This window comes from Lithobates pipiens, unplaced genomic scaffold, assembly GCF_037356315.1.
Source record: "Lithobates pipiens isolate NorthernLeopardFrog02 unplaced genomic scaffold, aLitPip1_a1.2 Scaffold_28, whole genome shotgun sequence".
Lineage (NCBI taxonomy): Eukaryota > Metazoa > Chordata > Amphibia > Anura > Ranidae > Lithobates > Lithobates pipiens.
In genome coordinates this window covers 42,801,724-42,827,727 of record NW_027507789.1, presented here as the reverse complement: position 1 = coordinate 42,827,727, position 26,004 = coordinate 42,801,724, and positions in this window count along the sequence as shown.

Below are 26,004 nucleotides of genomic sequence, written 5' to 3'. Positions count from 1 at the left end.
CACAGGGAAATATGTTTCCCATATATTTCCCCCATTCACGCACATGAACACATTTGTGAGATCAGGCACTGATGTTCAACGAGAAGGCCTGACTCGCAGTCTCCGCTCTAATTCATCCCAAAGGTGTTCTATCGGGTAGAGGTCAGGACTGTGACGGCCAGTCAACTTCCTTCACCCCAAACTCGCTCATCCATGTCTTTATGGACCTTGCTTTGTGCACTGGTGCGCAGTCATGTTGGAACAGGAAGGGGCCATCCCCAAACTGTTCCCACAAAGTTGGGAGCGTGAAACTCTCCAAAATGTCTTGGTATGCTGAAGCTACAGGGGTGTCCAAACTTTTTTCAAAGAGGGCCAGATTCAATGAAGTGAACATGTGTGAGGGCCGACCATTTTGCCTGACATTCTTTGAACCATTAAAATTCGGTCATTCGAGCACTCATACCTGGCCCAACAAAAATTCTTGTGCCTTTGTCGCGCTCGTTTGCCCGACACACAGACGCATGCTCTGTTCTTTAGGGGTACCGTTAAGTCTTAATGGTACCCCACACATTGGAAACATGGGGTGCTTTTGGTGCAGCGCAATTAAAAAAAAAAAAAAGCTCTGGGACTTCTTTCCCTGCATTTTTGTGGGTATGGAAGCCCATTGAAATGCATGGGCTGCCCTACACACAGCATGCAGCCATGCAGATGTGAGCCAAGGGCTTATTGGAGGGGCAGTAAAACTACATGGTTGAGCTGTTTTTACCACCCCCAACTTCTCCCCCTTTAGCTGCAGAGGGAGCAGCTGGGGGTGTACACATGCTGTGGCTGCAGCTGGAGGTATGCTCAGGGTGAATGGGCCTGCACTGCAACTACCCCGCAAATGTGTGGACTGCACAGTTGCGGTATAGTGATGCTACATTTACGGGCTTAAAACAGGTGGTGAGGAGGCAACATAATGCCTCTTTACCACCTTTCAAATGCCTCTAAAAAGCGATCTGTATATGGATTGCTTTTCAGAGGAGCAGCAATCCTGGCTGCTATCACACACACAAGCACCACAAAAGCAGTTCTGATGGTACAAGAATGGGGGGGGGTCTGGATTAAAAGTAACACACATGCATACACATACACACAGACATACACACATACAGACACATGCATATACTTACATACATACAGACACATGCACACACACACATACAGACACATGCACACACGTACATACATACATACATACATACAGGCACATACATACATACAGACATACACGCACATACATACAGACATACATACACACACACACACACACACACATACATGCACACAGATACATACAGACACACATACAGACACACATACATGCACACACATACAGACAGACATACACGCACATACAGACACACATGCACATACGCATACATACAGACATACATGGACACACACACACATGCAATCATACATGCACAGACACACACACACATGCACACACACACACACAGACACACATGCACATACAGACACACATACACACACACACATACATACAGACAGACATGCGCACACACACACACATATAGACACACATGCACACACATACATACAGACATGCACACACATGCACAGACACACATACATACAGACACACATACATACAGATACACATGCACACACACACATACATACATACATACAGACACACATGCACACACATGCATACAAACATGCACACACATACATACATACAGACATGCACACACACACATACAGACAGACATGCACACACACACATACAGACAGACATGCACACACACATACAGACACACATGCACACATACAGACACACATGCACATACATACAGACACACATGCACATACATACAGACACACATGCACATACATACAGACACACATGCACACATACAGACACACATGCACACACATACATACATACAGACACACATGCACACATACAGACACACATGCACACACATACATACATACAGACACACATGCACACATACAGACACACATGCACACATACAGACACACATGCACATACATACATACATACAGACACACATGCACACACATACATACATACAGACACACATGCACACATACAGACACACATGCACACACATACATACATACAGACACACATGCACACATACAGACACACATGCACACACATACAGACACACATGCACACATACAGACACACATGCACACATACAGACACACATGCACACATACAGACACACATGCACATACATACAGACACACATGCACATACATACAGACACACATGCACATACATACAGACAGACATGCACACATATACATACAGACACACATGCACACATACAGACACACATGCACACACATACATACATACAGACACACATGCACACATACAGACACACATGCACACACATACATACATACAGACACACATGCACACATACAGACACACATGCACACATACAGACACACATGCACATACATACATACATACAGACACACATGCACACACATACATACATACAGACACACATGCACACATACAGACACACATGCACACACATACATACATACAGACACACATGCACACATACAGACACACATGCACACACATACATACACAGGGCCGGTGCTACCACTAGGCGGACTAGGCAACCGCCTAGGGCGCACTGCCGCCTAGGGCGCAGCCAGGACCGCTGGTTTCTCTACTTTGCGCTGGGAGCTTGTCAGTGCCTCGTTCTCCATAGTCTAGCATGCACAGGGCGCACACAATGACAGCACACTAGCACGGCCGGCCGCGTCAGCTCCACTCACACACACACAGTTTGTGGGCGCTCCGCTCCCCCTCCTGTCTGCCTTCACTTCGGGCCATTTCTCATTGTTTACTGAATGGGAGGAGCGAGATAAGTGTGGGAATCCCATCCCAATAACGGGGGAGGCCGTCCTGTACCGCCCCGGGGCAGGAACACTTAACAGGTGACAATACATTCACCGCCACCCTCCTGCCTCTACTCGACGCTGACATGAGCCCTGGGACAGAAAAGCACACTGGTAGTTATTGGCCACGCCCACCTCCACATGGAACACCCGCCCCTGCTATCGATTGGTCATGGATCCACAAGCATACGACTCCATGATTGGCTGCTCTGCGATGTTTATTGCTGAGCTAGGATTCCATGCAACGTGACTGCCTCTTGAAAAGCTGACACTAACAGCCAACACAGTGAGTGAAGTTCTTGTACATGTCACACTTGTCCCCCACCATCACCTGTCACACTGCCCTCCCCCCACCATCACCTGTCACACTGCCCTCCCCCCACCATCACCTGTCACACTGCCCTGCCCCCACCGTCACCTGTCACACTGCCCTCCCCCCACCATCACCTGTCACACTGCCCTCCCCCCACCGTCACCTGTCACACTGCCCTCCCCCCACTGTCACCTGTCACACTGCCCCCCACCGTCACCTGTCACACTGGCCCCCCACCATCACCTGTCACACTGGTCCCCCCCACCACCTGTCACACTGGTCCCCTCCACCACCTGTCACACTGCCCTCCCCCCACCGTCACCTGTCACACTGGCCCCCCACCATCACCTGTCACACTGGTCCCCCCCACCACCTGTCACACTGCCCTCCCCCCACCATCACCTGTCACACTGCCCCCCACCATTACCTGTCACACTGCCCCCCACCATTACCTGTCACACTGCCCCCCACCGTCACCTGTCACACTGCCCCCCACGTCCATTACCTGTCACACTGCCCCCCACCGTCACCTGTCACACTGCCCCCCACCGTCACCTGTCACACTGCCCCCCACGTCACCTGTCACACTGCCCCCCACCGTCACCTGTCACACTGCCCCCCACCGTCACCTGTCACACTGGCCCCCCACCATCACCTGTCACACTGGCCCCCCACCATCACCTGTCACACTGGCCCCCCACCATCACCTGTTACACTGCCCCCCACCTGTCACACTGGCCCCCCACCATTACCTGTCACACTGGCCCCCCACCATCACCTGTCACACTGGTCCCCCCCACCACCTGTCACACTGCCCTCCCCCCACCATCACCTGTCACACTGCCCCCCCCACCACCTGTCACACTGCCCTCCCCCCACCATCACCTGTCATACTGGGCCCCCACCATTACCTGTCATACTGGCCCCCCACCATTACCTGTCACACTGCCCCCCCACCATCCCCCGTCACACTGGCCCCCACCATCCCCCGTCACACTGGCCCCCACCATCCCCCGTCACACTGGCCCCCCCACCACCACCCGTCACACTGGCCCCCCCACCACCACCCGTCACACTGGCCCCCCCACCAACACCCGTCACACTGGCCCCCCCCACCGTCACCTGTCACACTGGCCCCCCCAACGTCACCTGTCACACTGGCCGCCCCACCGTCACCTGTCACACTGGCCCCCCCCACCGTCACCTGTCACACTGGCCCCCCCCCACCGTCACCTGTCACACTGCCCCCCCCCACCGTCACCTGTCACACTGGCCCCCCCCCACCGTTACCTGTCACACTGGCCCCCCCACCGTCACCTGTCACACTGGCCCCCCCACCGTCACCTGTCACACTGGCCCCCCCCCCACCGTCACCTGTCACACTGGCCCCCCCCCCACCATCACCTGTCACACTGGCCCCCCCCACTGTCACCTGTCACACTGCCCCTTACCATCACCTGTCACACTGGCCCCCCCCCCACCATCACCTGTCACACTGCCCCCCACCATCACCTGTCACACTGCCCCCCACCACCACCTGTCACACGGCGCCCCCCACCACCACCTGTCACACGGCGCCCCCCACCACCACCTGTCACACGGCGCCCCCCACCACCACCTGTCACACGGCGCCCCCCACCACCACCTGTCACACTGCGCCCCCCACCACCACCTGTCACACTGCGCCCCCCACCACCACCTGTCACACTACCCTCCACCTGTCTCTTTGGATTGGGCTGTCTTTTTTATACGGTGATGTCTCTTTGCTGGATTTTGATTTCTCTTTGGATAGGGCTGTCTCTTTGCTGGATTTGACCGTCTTTGTTATATGGGGATGTATCTTTGCTGGATTTAGCTGTCTCTTTGCTTGATTGGGCTGTTTTCTTCTTTTTTTTTTTTTTTGCTGGATTGGGCTGAAAGAAATGTAGCAGTTTTATATTTAGATGTTTGTTTAAATATTTTCTACTGTTTTTTAAAATGGTAGTTTTTTTTTTTAAGTGGGGGGGGGGGGGGGGGGGTGCAAGTAGCTGGTCTTGCCTAGGGTGCAAAATAGTCCAGCACCGGCCCTGTACATACATACAGACACACATGCACACATACAGACACACATGCACATACATACAGACACACATGCACATACATACAGACACACATGCACATACATACAGACAGACATGCACACATATACATACAGACACACATGCACACATACAGACACACATGCACACACATACATACATACAGACACACATACATACATACAGACACACATGCACACACACACACACATAAATGAAGCCTTTTTAAAACGAATCTAGCTTGTAGTACAGTACCTTTCCATTCCATTTCCTTATTCAGCCGGGTACTGCACTGTAGGGGGAAGCAGAGAGCACAGCACACTCCTCTGCACTTTACTTTCACTTTTGAAGCCGACGGAGCTTCACACAGTGCCTGGGATCGGCTCATCTGACAGCCCTGATCCCGCAGCACACCAGGCGGGCCGTTCAAAACCGGTCTGCGGGCCGCGATTGGCCCGCGGGCCGGACTTTGGACATGCCTGCTTTAGGAGCTCCCTTCACTGGAACTAAGAAATAAAGCCCAACCCCTGAAAAGCAACCCCACATGATAATCCCCCCTCCACCAAATGATTTGGACCAGTGCAAAAAGCAAGGCCCATAAAGACATGGATGAGTGAGTTTGGGGTGGAGGAACTTGACTGGCCTGCACAGAGTCCTGACCTCAATCTTATAGAACCCCTTTGGAATGAATTAGAGCAGAGACTGCAAACCAGGCCTTCTCGTCCAACATCAGTGCCTGACCTCACAAATGCGCTTCTGAAAGGATGGTTAAACATTCCCATAGACACACTCCTAAACCTTGTGGACAGCCTTCCCAGAAGAGTTGAAGCTGTTATAGCCGCAAAAGGTGGGCCAACTCAATATTGAATCCTACAGACTAAGACTGGGATGCTGCCATTAAAGTTCATGTGCGTGTAAAGGCAGGCATCCCAATACTCTTGACAATATAGTGTAATTAATTTGGACCAAGCTGGTCCATAAAAACTATTACCTTCACTAAGAGGTGCGGCCACAGGGAGCGCTGTCTAAACTATTTGTAGCATCAGCTATATACAGTATACAGTGCTGTGTTTGGCCTGTTTTACACGGGCTTCAGCTGTTATAAGAGCAGTATGAGTGAAAGGGAAAACTGAGCTGCTGCGTAAATATCGTGAAACAGAGCCAAACCGTGCTATTCATAAAACACATATTATACCATATTTATATTATTACATATACAATCTCTGCAAGAGAGATGGATTTCATAAACAATTGTTACCATTGTTACCAAATAGTGCAATAGTGTCCCACTGTAAATTTGTCTGCAAAAAAGTGTTTGTGCTCTTGAACAAGATGACAAATGTTCCAATCAAAGTGCTTCAAGTGCCCCACATGGACTGACACTCACCACAATGTATTGACCTTCTAGGTAGGTCACTCTGTGCCTTTGGAGTACCTCCGTACACTTGTGCCACTGTCCACACTGCACCCAATGCTTGAAAACAGGGACCACTTCTTGTACACGTTTATACAAGTAAAAATAAATAAAAAGTCCTTAGTCCATATAGACAAAGTTCCAATATGCAAAGCAGCGCTCCAATCAAATAAATGAAGTATGACCAGCATTCACATGAAAAAACATATGAGAAATCAGTAGTATGTTGATAGGTGATGAGACAGTTCAATTGATAGGTGAAGGATTCTACTTAATGATTGATACTTGATCCTGATTGTGGAACATCATGTAACGAAACACTATGGATCCTTAAAACCTAATTTTATGTTTTGAACATGCTCTGCAATCCTATTTCTTAGTAACCTCTTTGTGTGCCTAATGCACATCAGCCCACACAGATATTCTAAAGTATAAATTACATGGGCAGTATTACATGTGATGATTTCGCACCTTTTTAATTCTCTACCATTAGAAGGCGAAGAGAAACTCTCCAGTCTTCTCATTGTCCTGGTGACCTCTCTACATGCTTTACATTTCCTACATACAAAGAAGCCATCACGATCCTCAAAGGGTGGAGGTCTGGTGGGTGGGTCCAGAATTTTCTTCACCACCCTATCACCAAAACTTCCTATGTAAATTTAGGGGCGGCTGGAAGTACTGGTTTTACTGTTTTGTCTAGACACAATATATGCCAGTGTTGATTGAAAATTGCTTCCACCTCTTTATACTATGAATGGAATCCTGATATAAAACCCCATTTATGGCTATTATCATTTTTTCGGGATATTCCATCTTCTCTGGGGAGCATAGACACTTCCTCTATCTAACTGCGGGGGTTATAACCCTTTTCTACTGACCTGCTTTTAATAATCTGGGACTGGATGAGAAAGTTGATTGTGGTTGAACAGTTCCTTTTTAACCCTCATAATTTACCCTTTTGGTAAGTTCCTCGGCCAGAGAGGATGGTGTCCACTCTGCAAAGGAAGATAACTGTTCCGATCGGTGGGTTTAAAATAGACCTTTGTCTCCAAAGAGTTAGGCTACTTTTACACTGGGGCACTCAGCGCGATGGCGGTAAAGCGGCGCTAAATTTAGCGGCGCTGATCGGCCGCTAGTGGCCGAAAAAGGGTTAAAACCCTTTGCAGGCACTTTGCAGGCGGGTTTGGCGTGCTGCCCTATTGTTTTCAATGGGAAGGGGCGCTTTAGGAGCGGTAAATACACCGCTCCTACAGCGCTCCAAAAGATTCGGCTTGCAGGAATTTTTTGACCGTCCTGCAAGCGCACCGCTCCAGCGTGAAAGCCCTCAGGGGCTCTAAAGCAGAGGTGGAACTGATGAGTACTGATCAAGAGGCACTGATGAGGCTGCACTGATAGGTGGCAGTGATGGGCACTGGTAGGTGGCACTGATAGGCAGCACAGATAGGTGGCACTGATGGGCACTGATTGGCAGCACTTGTGAACACTGATAGGTGGCACTTGTGGGCACTGGTTAGCAGTACCGATGGGCACTGGTAGGTGACACTGGTTAGGAGCACTGGTGGGCACTGGTTAGAAGCACTGGTGGTGACTGTGTAGGACCGATGTCCCTTTTAAAGAAGCTGGAAATCAGCTTTATTTTCTCCAAAAATCAGATTACCAGCTTCTGTTTGCATCATGTGATCAGCTGTCATTGGCTGACAGCTGTTCACATGGTAAAGGGCTGTGATTAGCAGAGTCCCAAGGACCTCGGTGATCACAGAGCATGCTGCCCAGCGCAAGCACAGGGGGACATCCATGTTCGCCCTCTAGGCAATGTAAGCTTGCGTCTTTCGGCTATAGCACGGGCATCAAGTGCCTAAAATACCACCAAAGGAAAGCTCTATCTCTCCATGATATATTTATGACATGATAAAAATGTCATATGGGTACAGTGTTGAGAGACTGCACAATTGTCATTCGTGTGATAGCGCTGAAAGCTGAAATTTGGCCTGCTCAGGAAAGGGGGTATAAGTGCCCAGTAAGCAAGTGGTCAAGAAAATGCAGCGTCAGTTGGAGGATCATTGGTTAGGAGTCTGAGTTGATACCATTGAGCATATTGGAAGCATTGAATTATGGATTTCTGAGGTTCTATAGGTTCTATAGGCAAGGTTTGAATGAAAGATTCCCAAACATTGAAGAATTTTTCAACCCATATTTTTTTATGCAGGAAGGCCTGCGCCCATTCCATGCAAAAAATTTCAGATTATTTATTCATAAATAAAGAGATAGTAGGGGGTTCCAGGTAGATCCGCTTATGTAAAAAATGAATTTATGCCACAAGGGAAGTGATAATAATTTCTTACATCCCCTTGAGATTTTAATGCCCAGTGTATGGTGTAGGCCAACTACTGCTACTTTCAGAATCTCACTATGGCAGTGACAAATTAGGCCAGTTCTCAGATCCGGAAACTGGCGGTCATTAGGACCAACTCTGAGCTGGCATACAAAGGTACGCCAGTACTCAGAGCAGGCTGCACCTGTGCTGGGAAGCTGTCATTTCACACAGTGCTGTATCCTGGCCCCATTCAGCTGTCGACTGGGAAATTCCCCTGCAGAAAGCTAAATGTAATCAAAAGGGCCAGGGATACAGCTGATATCATTATCCAATTATGATCAGTGTCCGTATTTGGGAAATTACTTGTCATTGTGTGGGTGAAGCCTGATGGGGAACTGGGAGACTAGTTCCCCATCAGGTCATCTTTACTTTTGGTTGACAGTCCACTGCAGTGATCAGATTTCAACTGAATTGGACTGAATAGTGGCTATGGATCTAATCACTCACTTGCGCTGTCAATCAAAAGATCAAAAGTAGAGTGAACCTAATGGGGAACTAATCTCTCAGTTCCGCATCAGACTCCACCAACCCCTAATATAAAACTCCTTGTCCACTGGCTTGGGACAGAGGGCAGATGTAAGCGCAGGAAAAAGTGTGCAGTGTGGAAACTCCTTTCACAGTGCAGGCATGGGCATGAATTGGGTGCAAGGACTGATACATTTAGTGCTGTGTCCAGTTGGAGCCCCCCACCCCTTTATAAACTCCCCCAACTATGTTTCTTCTGCATTAAAGTATTGTTAACTGCTGCATATGCAGACCAGTGTATAATTTCGGCATCTGCTGAGATGAGTGACATTATCCCAGCCAAGCCAATCAAAAAGGCAGAAGATCAGAACCTGGAAGAAGACCGTCTGAATGCAAAAGACTGCATTGCTGGAGTAGTGGTGAGTATAGTTCCGCTTTAAAACTGTATATTGAGAAAAAAAAGACATTTGCTTGATTGCTATGGGCCAACAGAGACAATTCTTTTTCAGACACTTTTGATAAATAATCTACTCGTTACTTTTAGATATGTAATGCCATTTGTAAAATCAGTCATTTTTATGAATGATTGTTGCATAAATATTCATAATCTAATCCAAATTTGGTTAGTGACCTCACAAAGTACTGTGCCAGTGGTGGGGAACTTCCACCATGCCTAAACAAAGTTTGAACAGCGAGAAACGGGGGAACTTGTGTGGGCATTGGACATTGCTGGAACCTAGGAGATAAATATTAGTAAAAAGAAATGTAGTACACAACTAAACCTTCCAAAATCCTTTGGATTTGGGGTCTTGCACTATCTTGGCTGGTCAGGCCAAGGTGACATAACTCTTTCACGTGCACATAGGAGTTCCTCCCAGCACCAAGGTGTGCAAATGTGCAGCTCACTGTAAATTCTATAGCATCTTGGAGAAGGAAGCTAAGAGGCCTTTATTGCAGAAGACACATAATTCAGACATTATCAAACCTGGAGTAGCCAGAATCTGGAGCAACTGAGCATGGCAACCCTACAGTTTCTATCGGTGAAGATTCCTCTCAGGCCTACTGCTGAAGCTTGAGGCATGCGGTCCAGGAGCAGACTCCGGAGGGTCCCTAGTGGGGCTCCCATGTGGACGCTGTACCCGGGTGGTATGTGACGGGCTCAAGCACTCAGAGGACAAACCCTCCTATCAGGTTTGAAAGCTGGGGGAGAAGTAGCAGATGAGGGATCAACTCCCCTACTATGTCTGTCAGCTGCCGCTGAAGCCATTGTGGACTATTTATCTACATATTTGTTTTGGTTAAGTGACTTTAAAAGTACTGGGGTCTTTTGCATTAATATAGTCGCCATGTAACTAATAGCGCGTACACACGACCATTTTTTCCGTAAGAATAAACTGACAGTTTTTCCAACTGAGTTACGCTGAAATGGACTTGCCTACACACGATCACACCAAAGTCCGATCGTTTAGAACACGGTGACGTACAACACGTACAACAGGACTAGAAAAAGGAAGTTAAATAGCCAGTAGCCAATAGCTGTCCTTGCGTTGTTTTTGGTCCGTCGGAACAGCATACAGAAGAACGGCTTTCCCGATAGGAATGGATTCCGTTGGAAAGATCTAAAACATGATCTATTTCTAGGTCCCTCAGAATTTTTGAAAAAGGAGTCTGCTGAAGCCCACACACGATTGGAATATCCGATGGAATTATTCCGTCTGACTTTTCCTGCCAGAAAGTCCAACCGTGTGTACGCAGCATTTTTCCTTTAAGGCCCATCTCTGGTTCTGGGTAAACTTAAGCATCCCCCATCCATACCTCATATACTTCTTCCCCTGCTCCCACCATTGAGCATTTTTTTGATATACTATTTCAGATGGAAAACAGGGTTTACATATTAAGGATTCAAAAAAATCTAGAGATGAAGGGAAGGACGGAGTTAATAAGAACTATTTATGATTAACTAGGGGATAATTAGGGGGTCCTAATAAAACTGAAATTAAATGCACAGAACAATAATCTTGATTTGCACATAACCTTTGAAACGGAGAATCACTGTAGTAGACCAGGTCCTATGCTAGTAGCTGTCCTTCTGCATATTAAAAATTGGGCGTTGGTGCCATTCACAGATTGCCTTGCATTTTTCTCAGTAAATGCCAAGCGGCCTCTGTTTGGATGAGATGAAGAACTGGGGTAGTGATGTCTAGGTCTCCATCTTTTTCAATTAGGGAACACCTTACATTTATTGTGTAAAATGCAGCGAATTATGTGAATCACACTCATGCCTAGTGAGTGACTCCCTGTGGTTACTGTGCAGTGGGGCACGTGACCCAGGAAAACTGTGGTGGACATTGTAGTAGTGGCAATTAAATACAGCGACTGTCTGCTTACACGGTGATTTGACAAGTATAGTATATGTATATTTACATTGGTTAAAGCTGGATCAATGTAACTATGCAATAAAATCTATACCTGAAATTCAGCTTTAAGCTTTGTAGATTGTGTTTGCAGATGTCATTCATATAAGCTGAAATTCAGAATACATTGTAACAATATTATTATAACATATTTATGGATGAAGCTTGCAACTGTTGTTTTTAGGGCCGGTTCACACAGCGATGCGCGGCGAGGCGTCTCCGACTTACCTCGCCGCGACCTGCGGGGAGCTCAGCGGCGACTTGCAGAGGACTTCTGTATAGAAGTCAATGCAAGTCGCCCCCGAAGTCGCCCCGAAGTAGTACAGGAACCTTTTTTCTGAGTCGGAGCGACTCGAGTCGCTCCTCTCAGAACGGTTCCATAGTACTGAATGGGGGCGACTTGCGGGAGCGAGGCGAGGCGAGCCGTGTCGCCTCGCCTCGCCTCGCTGTGTGAACCGGCCCTTAGGTTTCACTCATACAGGAGCTGTCAGCTGAGCAAGACCCGGCTGTAAAACTGGCAGCCAAGGTTTTCAGATTTTTTTTGGGCAGTTGCTTAACTGGTGTAATCTTCCACCACTGCATTGCCTTGGGGCAACCATGGTGGGGGATATTCATTCTTGCTCCGGGATGCTATCAATGTAAGTTCTGCTGGAACCAATCACATGACTAGCAGGGTCCTCATCCTGTAAGATTCCTCCCTTGCTCTGGGCTGTCCTCAATGATGGAGAGAGCTTCACTGACATAAATAACGTCAGCACTGTTCTCTACATCATTATACTGCAGGTGCAAGGTCCTACCTTGATGCTTATAGGAAGCGAGGGGGGGTCCATGAAACCCTACACTCAGGAATTGAGTTAAAAGGTGCTTGGCATTATTCAAGCCAGAAAAAGAATGGTGCTGGATCAGTGAGATGAGTCTGTGGGAGACAGCACCAGAGAGGACATGACTATTGCAGTGCTGGACTGTCAATTTTTACCAGCAGTGGATTGTTTATTAAAAAATGGAAGTTTATGCTTTTAAAATGTCTATTTAATCTTGCCAGATGTCTTCTAAACATGATGCAAAAATAAAACGCACGTACACATACATACACACGCATGTTAATATTCTGCTTTGATGTTGCCCTGGTTGCCCAAGCTGCCTTTTGGGTTAATCAGACCCAGAGACTAGAGTATTATTATTATTCACGATTTATAGAGAGTAACGAGAGTATAGAGGTGAATTAAATTACACCTCTTATATTGCCTCCTACGGGGAATGTACAGGTTTGCTTTAACTTGCTTTTCGTGGCTTTCAGTTGTCGTGTAAAAATCATTTATGTATTGTACTGCTAACTACTGGAAATACAAATTAATTAGTATGTGTTTTTTTTCTAGAATCGTTATTTTTAGTTAATTACGTTTTTTTTTTTTGTAGTTTTCGTGTGCTGTTACAAACAAGTAATTATGTAACACTATGTAGAAATGTGACATGCCTTTTCCTCTGTAAATTAGGTGTTGTTAGCAAGACAATTTTAATTACAATTTCTAACCAGTATTTTTCTGTGTTAAGCCAACAAATTTTATTAAACAATCAAACATATTGCTTAAAGTGGTTGTAAGCCCTTTACAGACAAGCCTATAATTAGGCTTACCTGTAGCTACACTGGATCTCCTAGACATAACGGTTTAGGAGATACTCCCTGTATTTGCATGTGCCGACGTCATCGGCACATGCACACTTAAGCAAACTGAGGCAACGGCATGTACGTGCCGTTGCTTTAGTTAGACTGTGCCGTTATCTGCGGCTTCCATGCGCATACGCAGGAGTGACGTCATCGCAGCTCCGGCCAATCACATCACCCGGAAGTTACTCCCAGGAGCGGTGAACCAGGACCAATGAGGGGGCTTCGATCTCAGGTAAATAATTCATAAAGAGCTAGTATGCTATGCAGCTCATTATGCCTTTGTCTTTTTTGGGGGGGGGGGGGGGGGGGGTTAGGGTTTACAGCCACTTTAAGACATTTATAGAACTGGTACACCCTGAATACTAGAGGCTTTGTTCTATCATGTTTAATATTAACCACATGCCGACCAGTGCACAATGATATACATCGGCACAATGGCACGGCTGGGCAATTGGGCATACAGGTACGTCCTCTTTAAGAAGCAGCATTGTGAGCGCGCACCCACAGCATGCTCTGTGACTGCGGGTCCCGTGGACTCAAAGTTCTCCAGGTGCCCACGATCGTGTCACGGAGCAGAAGAACGGGGAGATGCCTTTGTAATCGCTGCCCCCCCCCCCCCCCACAGTTAGAATCAGTCCTTAGGACACACTTAACCCCTTCATTGCCCCCTAGTGGTTAACCCCTTTCCTGCCAGTGTCATTTACACAGTAATCAGTGCATTTTTATAGCACTGATCGCTGCATAAATGACAATGGTCCCAAAATAGTGTCAAAAGTGTCCGCCATAATGTCGCAGTCACGATAAAAATCGCAGATCGCTGCCATTACTAATACAAAAAATGTATAATAAAAATGTCATAAAACTATCCCCTATTTTGTAGACGCTATAACTTTTGCTCAAACCAATCAATATCAATATATGCATATTGTGATTTTCTTTTTAACCAAAAATATGTAGAATAATATATATTGGCCTAAACTGAGGAAAAAATTATTATTTTTTTATATTTTTAGGGGTATTTAAAAGTAAAAAATAATCCTTTTTTTTTAAATTGTCGCTCTTTTTTTGTTTATAGCACAAAAAATAAAAACCGCAGAGGTGATCAAATAACGGCAAAAGAAAGCTCTATTTGTGGGGAAAAAAGGACGTAAATTTTGTTTGGGTGCAATATTGCACGACCGCGCAATTGTCCATTAAAGCAACGCAGTGCCGGTTTGCAAAAAGTGCTCTGGTCAGGAAGGGTGAAAATTTTTCTGGGGCGGAAGTGGTTAATGTCTTTTTAAGAATTATGAGGTTCTTTCACTGTCCAATCAACAAGCTGGGGGTGTGTCTTTGACCAAGCTTCTCTTTAGCCTAGTACACACAGGCAGACATCGGATGGTTCAAAAGAAACCAGCCGACATTCGGCCCGTGTGTATGGTAGCCGGCCCGACAGAAGCTGGACAAACGGGAAGGCTAATGACTGAAAAAGGTCTGCCAACCAGCTCCCAATCAATGTTCTCAGCCAATGGCTGAGAGCGCTGACCTTAGTGTTCTGGCGGGGGGCCATCTTCCACTCAGAACACAATAGAACAGCAGGGGAGATTGTTGTACTAACATCTGGTTGTTAGTACAGCAGCCCTGACCTGAGCTGTCAGTTTTGTTTTTTTCATTCAACCTGCTGGGTTGAACCATAAAAAAAAATAGTTCTGTGTAATAGGCTTTACTTAACTGCACTGGAGAAACATATAGATCAAGAAACTAACTAAGTTGTCTGACAGAGGTGTGTAGTGGTACCTCCTTAGGGGCTGCTGAGTGATGTCGCCCACCGGTCACGCTGCCCAGCCATTCACTTCCAGACACTCCAATACAATGAAAAGTCCATCAGCTTTGCTTTTGTATTTTATTGAGGAATTAAACTTGGACAGGGTTAAGGAATTCATGGGATGCCCAGAAAAGATTCTTGATATTCTCCTCTAGCACAACACTTGCTGCAGACTATCTCTCCTTCTCCCTCCAGCATGATTCTTCAGGAAACAGCTAGCACAGGGTTAGGCCTGACACTGATCTCAGCCAGGCCTTATTAGAAGTGTCTTATTACAGGCAGGGACCGTGGGACCCTATGGTGCAGCAAAATAAAGTTCTGGTGCTAGCTGCCCTCTTTGGTGGACTACTGATCCCAGTCAGCCCTTTGCAGACCCTGACAGCCCTCATGACAGCAGCGGGTTGACTTCACTGACTCTACAGCCAACTCAGACTGCACACTCCCAGTCCGCTCCAGCATGCCTCTCCCAGCTATCCCGACTGTGCCTGCCACTCTCCGACACCTGGTGAATCCCTCCTGAAGACTTGCCTGGCAGTAATCCCCGCTGTTCTCTGCTGCTCAGGACACCCCTTGGGTTGTATGGGGTTCCTGTACAGCTCTGAGTGCCCCGGTCCAAGGTCGCCTCCCCAGACTGGGGGGGCTTCCTCAAAGGCCCCGACAGCCTAACACTTCATCTCCAGTTCTTTCACGAACAAGAACTCCCCAGCTGGGCTGGCTCTAGGTATTTAAGGAGGCCTGCACCTGCCAATCCAGGTTGGGGAATGGTCAGCTCCTTAGAACACCCCAGACAGCTCCACCTTTCTTCAACTCCTTCCTTCTAGAAGCCTCTAGAAACACAAGGGAGGTAACCAAAAGATGAAGCTAGCTGTGAGTCACCAGCCTACTCTAGGTCACTCCCAGCCCCACAGATCAATACAAATAGCCTGCCTGAATTTTTCTGCACTCAAAAAAAAAAACTATCTCTAGCACCTACCTAAGGTAGATGGTGCTACAGGTGCCTGGTACATAAGACTGGCTTTTAAAAAAGACATTGGCAGGTAAGACAGTTAACCTATACCGTATGTATTTCAAATATGAGCCTGATGATTGGACAGCGGTAGCATCAAAACACTAGTCCTTGTCTGCTCTGCTCTCTTCAGTAAAAGAAGCATGGGCATGCAGCAGAGCCTGAATGTTCCCAGGTCTGTCCCTACCTCTCTTTATCCTTTAGATAGCCTGTCAGCACCATCCTGCCCAATACCCCTTGATTTTAAAAATCTAAAGATCTAAAGAGTGCCTGTATCCAATCAGATGTAAGCACTGTATAGGTATTTCGACAACCATTGATGATGACTGCTGTCAGAATACAATGGCTGCAGTGATAGTTTCATCCATCCGTGTTACATTTTCACCAATCCTTTGGCCCAATATAGATGTGACTTTTATTTCAAACATTTAAAAAAAAATTGTGGGCATCCTTATGTAGGCCGGTGCCTACTAGCATCCACTTTCCAACATGCACACCACATTTTGATCAGCCTAAACAAAAATAAGTAAAACATACTGATATCACTATTTCATGACCCTTTTTATTGGTATTTCCATCAAAGATATTTTATAACTGAAAATAAATGATTCATCCCCCAGCAATGCCTTCCTTTAAAAAAATAACTAACAATAAAAAACCCAGCAGAATCTTTGTCAAGGTTACTACTATGGACGTACCATGCCAATCTACGATAATAGAGAGTGTTATAATTATAGTATCTCACAAAAGTGAGTACACCCCTCACGTTTTTGTAAATATTTTATTATATCTTTTAATGTGATGACACTGAAGAAATTACACTTGTCTACAATGTAAAGTAGTGAGTGTACAGCTTGTATAACAGTGCCAATTTCCTCTCCCCTCAAAATAACTCAACACACAGCCATTAATGTCTAAACCACTGGCAACAAAAGTGAGTACACCCCTAAGGGAAAATGTCCAGATTGGGCCCAAAGTGTCAATATTTTGCGTGGCCACCATTATTTTCCAGCACTGCCTTAACCCTCTTGGGCATGGAGTTCACCAGAGCTTCACAGATGCCACTGGAGTCCTCTTCCACTCCTCCATGATGACATCACAAAGCTGGTGGATGTTAGAGACCTTGCGCTCCTCCACCTCCCATTTGAGGATGCCCCACAGATGCTCAATAGGGTTTAGGTCTGGAGACATGCTTGGCCAATCCATCACCTTTAACCTCAGCTTCTTTAGCAAGGACATGGTCCTCTTGGAGGTGTGTTTGGGGTTGTTATCATGTTGCAATATTGCCCTGCAGCCCATGCTTTGTTTCATTATGTCACAGTACATGTTGGCATTCATAATTCCCTCAATGAACTGTAACTCCCCAGTGCCATCAGCACTCATGCAGCCCCAGACCATGACACTCCCAACACAACGCTTGACTGTAGGCAAGACACACTTGTCTTTGTACTCCTCACCTGGTTGCCACCACACACGCTTGACACCATCTGAACCAAATAAGTTTATCTCATCAGACCACGGGTTCCCAGTAAGCCATGTCCTTAGTCTGCTTGTCTTCAAGCAAACAGTTTGAGGGCTTTCTTGTGCATCATCTTTAGAAGAGGCTTCCTTCTGGGACAACAGCCATGCAGACCAATTTGATGCAGTGTGCTGCGTATGGTCTGAGCACTGACAGGCTGACCCCCCCACCCCTTCAATCTCTGCAGCAATGCTGGCAGCACTCATACGTCTATTTCCCAAAGTCAACCTCTGGATATAATGCTGAGCACATGCACTCAACTTTTTTGGTCGACCATGGCGAGGCCTGTTCTGAGTGGAACCTGTCCTGTTAAACCGCTGTATGGTCTTGGCCACTGTGCTTAAGCTCAGTTTTTATAGCCTAGGCCATCTTTATGTAGAGCAACAATTCTGTTTTTCAGATCCTCAGAGAATTCTTTGCCATGAGGTGGCATGTTGAACTTCCAGTGACCAGTATGAGAGTGAGAGTGATAACACCAAATGTAACATACCTGCTCCCCATTCACACCTGAGACCCTGTAACACTAACGAGTCACATAACACCGGGAGGGAAAATAGCTAATTGGACCCAATTTGGACATTTTTACTTAGGGGTGTACTCACTTTTGTTGCCAGCGGTTTAGACATTATTGGCTGTATGTTGAGTTATTTTGAGGGGACAGCAAATTTACACAGTTATACAAGCTGTACACTCACTACTTTACATTGTAGCAAAATTTAATTTCTTCAGTGTTACATGAAAAGATACAGTATAATAAAATATTTACAAAAATGTGAGGGTATGTACTCATTTTTGTGAGATACTGTATGGGTATCTCACAAAACTGGTGGCTTTTCGTGTTTGACTATTAATGTGACAACATTGCAGCAATCAAAAAGATATTTTAATCCCATGAAAGTGGACCTGTGTTTTCTTCATAAAAGGCAATGTGTCATGTTCCCTTTAATTTTGCCCTTCTTATAAATATATACTTACCTTTCTTTCACCTTCCCCTTTTTCAAGTCCTGTGCAGTGAGTATGCCCCCCTCCTGTTTCCTGTGCAGCATAACTTCTACAGGTGAAGTCAATATTTGCACATAAGTTCAACCACCTACATCTCTGGTTTTGATCATTCAGACGTGCAGTTTAGGTTAGGGCTTTCCAGAGTTAACGTGTTATGCCACGTACACACGCTCGGACTTTCTGGCGGACAATTCGATCGTGTGTGGGCTCCAGTGAACTTTTTCTTCCCCAAAGTCCAGCGGACCTAGATTTAAAACATGTTTTAAATCTTTCCGCCGAAAGTCCACTGGACCCAGCTCCTGTCGGGAAGTCTGCTCGTCTGTATGCTGGTCCGACAGACTTTCCAAATGAATGGACTTGCCCACACATGGACTAAAGTCCGTTCATTTTGAACGTGACTTCAGGTACGACGGGACTAGAGAACGAAGTGAATGTCGCCGCTAGTGATGGCCGAACGGTTCGCAGTCGTTTTGCGGCGAATTTCGGCTGTTCGCGGTCTGCCCGATCGGCGGACTATTGCCGCCGTTCACCCGGCGGACTTCCGTGTTTTTACTGTGTAAAAGAACTTTGACCTGATGACACATCCATCATGGTGGGGTACAGGACAGCCAATTGAGACATTACAGCACATGGACACTTGGACATTCCCCCTAACTTATAAATACACCCGATCCGGTGGCCATTTTACACTCTTTCTTCTGTCACTATAGGGAGAAGTTGCTGTGTGGAGCAGGGAGAGATAAATCGCTAGCTATTTGATACACAAAAGTTCTTTTCAGGACTGGTATAGGTGTTAGGTGTATATAGGTTTGCTGTGCTACTGATTGTTGCAGCAGCCTGAGTGTCTTTTATCAGTTTAGAGAAAGGGACAGGACGGTGTGTCTGCTGTAGGGACAGTCAGTTTAGTCATCATCATTAGCTGTTACTATCAGATTCACAACAGTGCTATTCCAGTTATTGTTCCAGTAGCCTCTGTTTTGTCAGTTTATATAGGGACAGGCAGGAAGCAGTGTGTGAGGCAGTGAGGATCAGTTTAATCAGTAGCTGTTACTATTAGTTCCACAAAGGTTCTTTTCAGGACTGGTATGGTAATAGGCTTGTACACGTATAATATTCTTTCTTCCAAATATAGAAAGAATATTATACTTGACTGCTGCCCTTCTGCTGCAGTCTGCTAATCATTCAAACCTACTTGTTCCACAAAGGTCCTTTATAAGGACTGGTAATAACCTGGTGTAGGGTTCTACAGTACATAGGGTTGAGTGAGGTACAGTCTGCCATTCTATAAGGACTGGTATAGGTCCACAATACATAGGGTTGAGGTGCACTACTGCTGACCGCTGCCCTATACTGCAGCAGTCCTTCATCGGTATAGGGACTGACGTACAGTCTGCTAATCACTCACACACAACCTAATTGTTCCACAAAGTTCCTAATAAGGACTGGTAATAACCTGGTGTAGGGTGCTATAGTACATAGGGTTGAGTGAGGTACAGTCTGCTATTCTATAAGGACTGGTATAGGTCCACAATACATAGGGTTGAGGTGCACTACTGCTGACCGCTGCCCTATACTGCAGCAGTCCTTCATCGGTATAGGGACTGGCGTACAGTCTGCTAATCACTCACACACAACCTATTTGGTCCACAAAGGTCCTTATAAGGACTGGTAACTTGGTCTAGGGTGCTACAGTACATAGGGTTGAGTGAGGTACAGTCTGCTATTCCGTAAGGACTGGTATAGGTCCACAATACATAGGGTTGAGGTGCACTACTGCTGACCGCTGCCCTATACTGCAGCAGTCCTTCATTGGTATAGGGACTGAGAGTTTTGTCACAGGGTCATTTAAAAAATGACAGGCAGAGGAAGAGTCAGGCCCTTTCGCAGGGGTGGTATAAAGGGGTGGGTCATATTTCTACTGGGGCTGCTTATTATGAGGGGCTCCCACCATCCCTGTGCTGTGCTGACTTCCTCCTGGGCCTGCTTATTATGAGGGGCTCCCACCATCCCTGTGCTATGCTGACATCCTCCTGGGGCTGCTTATTATGAGGGGCTCACACCATCCCTGTGCTATGCTGACATCCTCCTGGGGCTGCTTATTATGAGGGGCTCACACCATCCCTGTGCTATGCTGATATCCTCCTGGGGCTGCTTATTATGAGGGGCTCCCACCATCCCTGTGCTATGCTGACATCCTCCTGGGGCTGCTTATTATGAGGGGCTCACACCATCCCTGTGCTATGCTGACATCCTCCTGGGGCTGCTTATTATGAGGGGCTCACACCATCCCTGTGCTATGCTGACATCCTCCTGGGGCTGCTTATTATGAGGGGCTCACACCATCCCTGTGCTATGCTGACATCCTCCTGGGGCTGCTTATTATGAGGGGCTCACACCATCCCTGTGCTATGCTGACATCCTCCTGGGGCTGCTTATTATGAGGGGCTCCCACCATCCCTGTGCTCTGCTGACATCCTCCTGGGGCTGCTTATTATGAGGGGCTCACACCATCCCTGTGCTATGCTGACATCCTCCTGGGGCTGCTTATTATGAGGGGCTCACACCATCCCTGTGCTATGCTGACATCCTCCTGGGGCTGCTTATTATGAGGGTCTCACACCATCCCTGTGCCATGCTGACATCATCCTGGGGCTGCTTATTATGAGGGGCTCACACCATCCCTGTGCTATGCTCATTATGAGGGGCTCCCACCATCCCTGTGCTATGCTCATTATGAGGGGCTCCCACCATCCCTGTGCTATGCTCATTATGAGGGGCTCCCACCATCCCTGTGCTATGCTCATTATGAGGGGCTCCAACCATCCCTGTGCTATGCTCCTTATGAGGGGCTCCCACCATCCCTATGCTATGCTGACTTCCTCCTGGGGCTGCTTACGGTGCAGGTGTCAGTGATGTATATCACGGTGCTGATGTCAGTACTCTCTATCACGGTGCTGCTGTTAGTGCTGTATATCATGGTGCTGGTGTGAGTGCTTTATGTCACGCTGCTGATGTCAGTGCGCTCTATCACGGTGCTGCTGTCAGTGCTGTATATCATGGTGCTAGTGTGAGTGCTTTATGTCACGCTGCTGATGTCAGTGCTCTCTATCACGGTGCTGCTGTCAGTGCTGTATATCACGGTGCTGGTGTGAGTGCTTTATGTCACGCTGCTGATGTCAGTGCTCTCTATCACGGTGCTGCTGTCAGTGCTGTATATCACGGTGCTGGTGTGAGTGCTTTATGTCACGCTGCTGATGTCAGTGCTCTCTATCACGGTGCTGCTGTCAGTGCTGTATATCACGGTGCTGGTGTGAGTGCTTTATGTCACGCTGCTGATGTCAGTGCTCTCTATCATGGTGCTGTTGTCAGATGACTCTATCACGGTGCAGGTGTCATTGCTGTATATCACGCTGCTGGTGATCATCTCCTGCACCCTCTTCTTTTGCCGCGTACACACAATCAAACAAGCGGGTGGAAAAGTCCGGCAAACTGAAGTCAGCCGGACAATCCCCCCGTGTGTAGCCTCCGGCATACTTTTTTGACCCGAAAGTACGGCGGACTTAGAAAGTAGTTTTGCACTCCAATCTTCCCGCCGGACTCGCATTTCGGCGGACAATCCGGCCGTGTGTGTGCCAGTCCGCCGTACTTTTGAAATGAACGGACTTTTCCCACCCGGAGAAAAGTCCGCTCATTTCGAGCGGGTCTCCAGGTAGGCGGGGCCCGCGAAGGAGACGTCGCTGGCCCCGCCACCTGGTATGGACTTAAAGGAGAACACCAACGCCGAAAAAAATCGGCGTGGGGGTCCCCCCCAAGTCCACAACAGACCCTTGTCCGAGCACGCTACCCAGCCGGCCAGGAAAGGAGGGGCGAGCGAGCGCCCCCCCCCCCCGAGCCGTACCCGGCCGCGTGCCCTCAACATGGGGGGTGCCTTGGGGAAGGGGGGGCCGCGCGGCCCCCCCACCCCAAAGCACCTTGTCCCCATGTTGATGAGGACAAGGGCCTCTTCCCGACAACCCTGGCCGTTGGTTGTCGGGGTCTGCGGGCGAGGGGCTTATCGGAATCCGGGAGCCCCCTTTAATAAGGGGGCCCCCGGATACCGGCCCCCCACCTTATGTGAAGGAGTATGGGTTACAATGTACCCCTACCCATTCACCTGTAAAATAAAGTACAAAAAAACACAACACACAAGATAAAATAATTTATTGCACAGCTCCGGGGGTCTTCCGTCTTCGGAGGTCTTCTTGCTGGACTCCTCCGCTATCTTCTTATAGCTCTTTTGCTAGCGGAGGAGCCGCGGCCTCTTCTTCCGACTTCGGGGGTCTTGACCCCCTCTTCGGTTTTTCTGCCAGGCCACCGCGCCTTCTTATAGCTCTTTTACAGGTGGTGGCCCGGTCTTCTGTCGCTGTCGCCGCCGCCTTCCGTTCTTCTTCTTCTTCTTCTTCTCCTTCTTCTCCTGGAGATGTTGACTCGAAGCTCTCTCCGGCCGCAATGCCAGGGACACGCTGCGCGGGGACTTATATAGGGACAAGGGGCGGGGTCATCGGTTGATGTCACATGGGTTGATGTCACATGGGTTGATGTCACATGGCGACAGTCCCAGCATCCCCCGGGACTGTGACATCGTAAGGGGGCGGGGTCACCATGTGACATTAACCCATGTGACATCAACCGATGACCCTGCCCCTTGTCCCTATATAAGTCCCCACGCAGCGCGTCCCTGGCATTGCGGCCGGAGAGAGCTTCGAGTCAACATCTCCAGGAGAAGAAGAAGAAGAAGAACGGAAGGCGGCGGCGGCCACAGAAGACCGGGCCACCGCCTGTAAAAGAGCTATAAGAAGGCGTGGTGGCCCGGCAGAAGAACCGAAGAGGGGGACAAGACCCCCGAAGTCGGAAGAAGAGGCCGCGGCGACGAAGAAGAATGCCGGGCTCCTCCGCTAGCAAAAGAGCTATAAGAAGATAGCGGAGGAGTCTGGCGAGAAGACCCCCGAAGACGGAAGACCCCCGGAGCTGTGCAATAAATTATTTTATCTTGTGTGTTGTGTTTTTTTTTGTACTTTATTTTACAGGTGAATGGGTAGGGGTACATTGTACCCCATACTCATTCACATAGGGTGGGGGGCCGGTATCCGGGGGCCCCCTTATTAAAGGGGGCTCCCGGATTCCGATAAGCCCCTCACCCGCAGACCCCGACAACCAATGGCCAGGGTTGTCGGGAAGAGGCCCTTGTCCTCATCAACATGGGGACAAGGTGCTTTGGGGTGGGGGGGCGCGCGGCCCCCCCTTCCCCAAGGCACCCCCCATGTTGAGGGCACGCGGCCTGATACGGCTCGGGGGGGGGGGGGGGGCGCTCGCTTGCCCCTCCTTTCCTGGCCGGCCGGGTAGCATGCTTGGATAAGGGTCTGTTGTGGACTTGGGGGGGACCCCCACGCCGATTTTTTTGGGCGTTGGGGTTCCCGTTTAAGTCCATACCAGGTGGCGGGGCCAGCGGCGTCTCCTTCGCGGGCCCCGCCTACCTGGAGACGCGCTCAAAATGAGCGGACTTTCCTCCGCGTGCGTGGGCGAGTCCGTTCAGTAGGGCGGATAGTACGGCGGACTTAGTACACCGTATTAGTCCGCTGAAAAAGTGCCGTGTGTGGGCAAGTAGCCCGTTCAGAAAGTCCAGTGGACAGTCTGGCGGGAAGTCCGCCAGCAGTCTGGCGGAAAGTCCGCCAGACTAAGTCCGTCGGATAGACGGCTACGTGTGTACGCGGCATTAGTCTACCCTGGTCCCTGACCTTCCCTCTCCTCCATTGCCTTCATGCGCTCCACAGTCCTGAATTGTCACAACAATTTCCCATATAAAAAAAGAATGCTTGCAGTTGTCGATCCCAGATTCACCTCATACATGTGTTATGTCATTGGCCATGTGGTGGGACTATGTTTGCACAGCTATTAATTATTTTGTGGCTGCAAATTTGACCTGTAGGTTTGCGAAGTTCGCCTCCCATTGAAGTCAATGGGGCCCACCGCGGTCCGCGTTTGCGAAACGTCCCGTCGGAAGTTCGTCCATCACTAGTCGCCGCTTTTATCGGCGAGATCGAACCTTGCAAGCCCCGTCACCTGGTATGAGTTTTAAGGGTAACTCCCAACGCTGAAAAAACAGAGTGGTGGTCCCCCCAAAGTCCATACCAGACCCTTATCCGAGCACTCAGCCTGGCCAGTCAGGAAAGGGGGTGGGGACGAGCGAGCGCCCCCCCTTCTGACCCATACCAGGCCACATGCCCTCAATATGGGGGGCATCTTCTGCTCTTTTGCTGCTCTTTTGCTAGCAGAGGAGCCTGGCTTTCTCCTTCGTCGTCACCGTCTTCTTCTCCTTCCTTCTTCTGTTCTTCCAATGTTAACATGACATTCTCTCCCGCTGTAATGCGGTGGACACCATGCGTGGCGACTTATATAGACACAAGGGGCAGGGTCACTGGGTAATGTCACCTGGTGACCCCACCCCTTATGACGTCAAAGTCACGGGTCATGCTGGGAGAGAGCGTCGTGTCAACATCGGAAGAACAGAAAAAGGAAGAAGAAGTCCGGCGGATTGTCTACCGGACCAAGTGTGCCGGAAAGTCCGATCGTGTGTACACGGCATTAGAAAGCTGTAGCCAAAATTTGGCTCAGCCAGGATGTCTGACTGGACCGTCCCTATGATTAGAAGATGTCATCCTTTCACTTTTTTCCATGATATGCTTACTTTAAATCATGGGTCTCAAACTGGCGGCAGTCCAGCTGCTGCAAAACTACATGTCCCATCATGCCCCTGCCTGTGGGAGTCATGCTTTTAACTACCAGCCTTGCAATTCCTCATGGGACTTGTAGTTTCACAACAGCTGGAGGGCCGCCAGTTTGAGACCCCTGCTTTAAATCATCTAGGGTGGTAACCTGTTTGCTGTGGCCAGGCTACCAACATTCAAATATATATATATATATATATATATATATATATATATTTTTTTTTTTTTTAACAAACAGTAATTGA